Here is a 2,985-nt window from a genome sequence, read left to right as displayed (position 1 = left end):
ACGTAACTCACACATAAAGGCAAATAATTTGTACAAATGAATGAACAAACACAAATATAATAATTCACATAAATCCCAAAAAAATGAATAATCACATACGTCATATTAAAAATAAAATAATAAAAAAATGAATAAATGATAGAAACATGTTAGTTAAATGATAAGGCTAGATAATTAAATGTGAGAATTGAAGAAAATATGGGAAAAAAAATCAAAGTGTTGGAAAACCAAGTCAACATACCCGGGTATTGAACCCACCTCACTCAAGACTATGATACTACCCTTCTCCACCAGACCACTCATGGTTATTTATTATTTTGATGCTACTTTAAATATATAAACCAAAATAGATTAAACATTAGAATAAAAACTAAAATAAAAAAAAAGTCTGTTGGACTACCAGTAGTTAAACCCAGCCGCCTGGCTGTTGGGTTTTTCCAGGGAATATGAATTGAAAATATGGAAACATTTATTAACTAATATTAACTAAATCTTAGGTTTAAACAAACTTTTTAATGGTTTCAAAAGAACTTATTTTGTTTAAAATGAATTAAAGAAAAAAGGAAAAAACAATTTGGTAACAGGATCGTTCTCCTTGTTCTCTCTCAATCTCCCAAATTCGCTCTCTAAATCTCACAAACCTCTCACTCGCAACTTAGCCTTTCGTTTTCAACTTCTCATCTCCCTCACGAAATCTCTTCTCTCATCGCGACCTCACCGAATCCTCTCACGCTCTCAAACTCAAAGAATCACTCTCTCTCAACTCTCACGATATCTCCATCAACAAGCATATGAAAAGGATAAAAGGAAAAAGGAGAAGTTCTTACAAAGTGTCACGGCGGTGGTGAAAGGCGTGAAGAAGCTGGCCTCCCAATCCAGGTAATTGATTTTGGGATTTTAGGGTTTTGTTTGAGATTTTCCGCCTCCAAGTTTTTTTCGTTCTCAATTCCTGATTCTCTTCTCCTTTTATATTTCTGCAGCTAGGGTTTCAAATTGGTGCCCTTGTGTTCAAAAGCGTATCTCTGTAAAATCCTCTTTGATGTTCTCAGTTTGGATGGGCTTGTTTAATGCTAAAACCAGAAACGGTATTCTGAACCCACTCTTTCTTCTTCATTTTTGTCTCTATTCGAAATTGGGATGTTTTCTGGAATTACTGCCTTTGCAAATTACCTTGTGTTTTTTTGTTTTACCGCAGTGAAAAAAAATGGAGCATTCTTGGACATAGGAAATTGGTTGTTCAGCAATGTTGGCTGCTTCAACACATGCATCTTGGACATTCTAGGCCAGTTGCAGTAGACTTGTGGTATGCTGTCATCTAAAACTTGGAATGCATTTGTCTGTTTGTGCGCCATAGCTGAACCAAGGTAGAGTTTCTATTGCTCAAGGTTGATGTTGGCTTGAAACAGGGCAATGGTATCTAGTAGGTTTTGGGTAAAACTATTGTGGCTTCCATTCATGTTTCCTGTCTGCTGCAGGGCCAATGGTGGGTTTGTCATGGTCTTTTGTTGGTTCAAGCATAGAGCCTTAGCCTTGTAGTGTGGTGCACTGTGAGCAAGGAATGAGCATACTCTTGTGGTGGTGCTGCAGTTGATGTTAGGTTAGTTGATTGGGAGTTGGTTTCATATTGTAGTGACACCTTGTGTTTTGTCATGGCTTTTGATGTAGCAGCAGGCACTTTGTGGACTTGCTTGAGCTTGTATTGCCGTGGATATTGATGACCATTGTTGTTATGCATTACAGCAGGTTTGGATTGGTTGCAAAGTTGTAGTCTCAATTGACTGTGGTGCTTCTGTTATTGGCCTGGCGTGCTTCAAGTTTGCAGATAGGTCCATATGCATGATGGTTCCAGCTGGCATGTTGAACTGTTTGGTCCAGTTTCATTGTTCAATAGCAAATTGGATGGTTTGTGGCAAGGTTGGCTGGCAGGTTCATATGGCATTGGTTCAGTTTTGTGGACATGTCTTAATTTTGAGGTGCATTATGTAGCCATACTAACTTTGAACTTATGCATTGTTTTGGCATGGTTTCATAGGTTCATCATTGGTTTAGGTTTGCACTGCAGCTTAGTTCATTGCTCAATTACTTGGTGGCAGCTTGGTGAATTTGGTCATGGCTTTTATAACAACAAGGTTGGATTTTAAAGCAACATGTACCATTGGTTATTCAAGGATCAAAATGGAACATGGAAGGTTATGGTTAGAATATGGATTGTGCTGGCATTTGCTGTTGTTTATCTTACAGGTCATGTGAGCTTGGACTCTGTACCGCAAGTGTGGTACCATTCCAGCAGAAGGAATTATTTTCAAAATGTTTCTACAGGCTATGAATAAGCATGTTTAGGTTGCTGCTGTTGATAGCTGTTATAGTAGCCTGAGTATCCCGTACTGCTGCCATAGCCATATGGATTAGAAGAGTTTGCATATGATGTGTATGCATTGTAATCTTGTGGTGTATTAGCTGTTCCCAAATTTGATGTGTTACCAGCAACTGATGATACACTTTGACCTTTTTGAATGCTTCTTCCAGGTGGCTGCGGATGCTGATCATACTGGTAGGTTGGATTAGAATAAACTCCATTTGCCGTGGATCTCTGAACAGTCCATGATATAGCTTCAGGCCCAGATGTCGTGGTAGCATATGAAGATGTCTTGATGTTGGTTAGCATCAACAAGCCGATTCTCGAATAGATGCGACTCCACCGGAGCTAAGGTCTCAGTATGAGTACCTTCGTTTGCCATATCTCAAAACTTTCCACATTTGAAGTATAGATCCATGAGGGAGATATTAGTAAAAAATATCAGGTTGTATTCTGTTGCGTATTATATATCCATGAACAAATTTTCCCTCTAGTAGTTGCATTATTATACTGCTTAATGTAGTCAAATTGGTTTGACTCCTTCATTGTATATTCTCTTAAAAAGTTGAATGCATGAAAAGCTATCACCTTTGAAACCATATCCCGCAATCATGGAATTCCAAATAACA

General features: G+C 38.1%; 1 long non-coding RNA gene across 1 annotated transcript; it reads left to right on the top strand.

The window, feature by feature from the left end:
• The first annotated feature begins 1,259 nt into the window (after window positions 1-1,259).
• LOC127105707 (uncharacterized) lies at window positions 1,260-2,726 on the top strand. Its single transcript, XR_007795112.1, has 5 exons — window positions 1,260-1,364; window positions 1,476-1,597; window positions 1,741-1,914; window positions 2,033-2,428; window positions 2,527-2,726. It is a non-coding gene; the product is annotated as an uncharacterized LOC127105707 (long non-coding RNA).
• Window positions 2,727-2,985: the final 259 nt, after the last annotated feature.

The sequence above is a fragment of the Lathyrus oleraceus genome, chromosome 7, assembly GCF_024323335.1.
Source record: "Lathyrus oleraceus cultivar Zhongwan6 chromosome 7, CAAS_Psat_ZW6_1.0, whole genome shotgun sequence".
NCBI classification, from domain to species: domain Eukaryota; kingdom Viridiplantae; phylum Streptophyta; class Magnoliopsida; order Fabales; family Fabaceae; genus Lathyrus; species Lathyrus oleraceus.
This window is presented reverse-complemented; position numbering and strand designations above follow the sequence as displayed.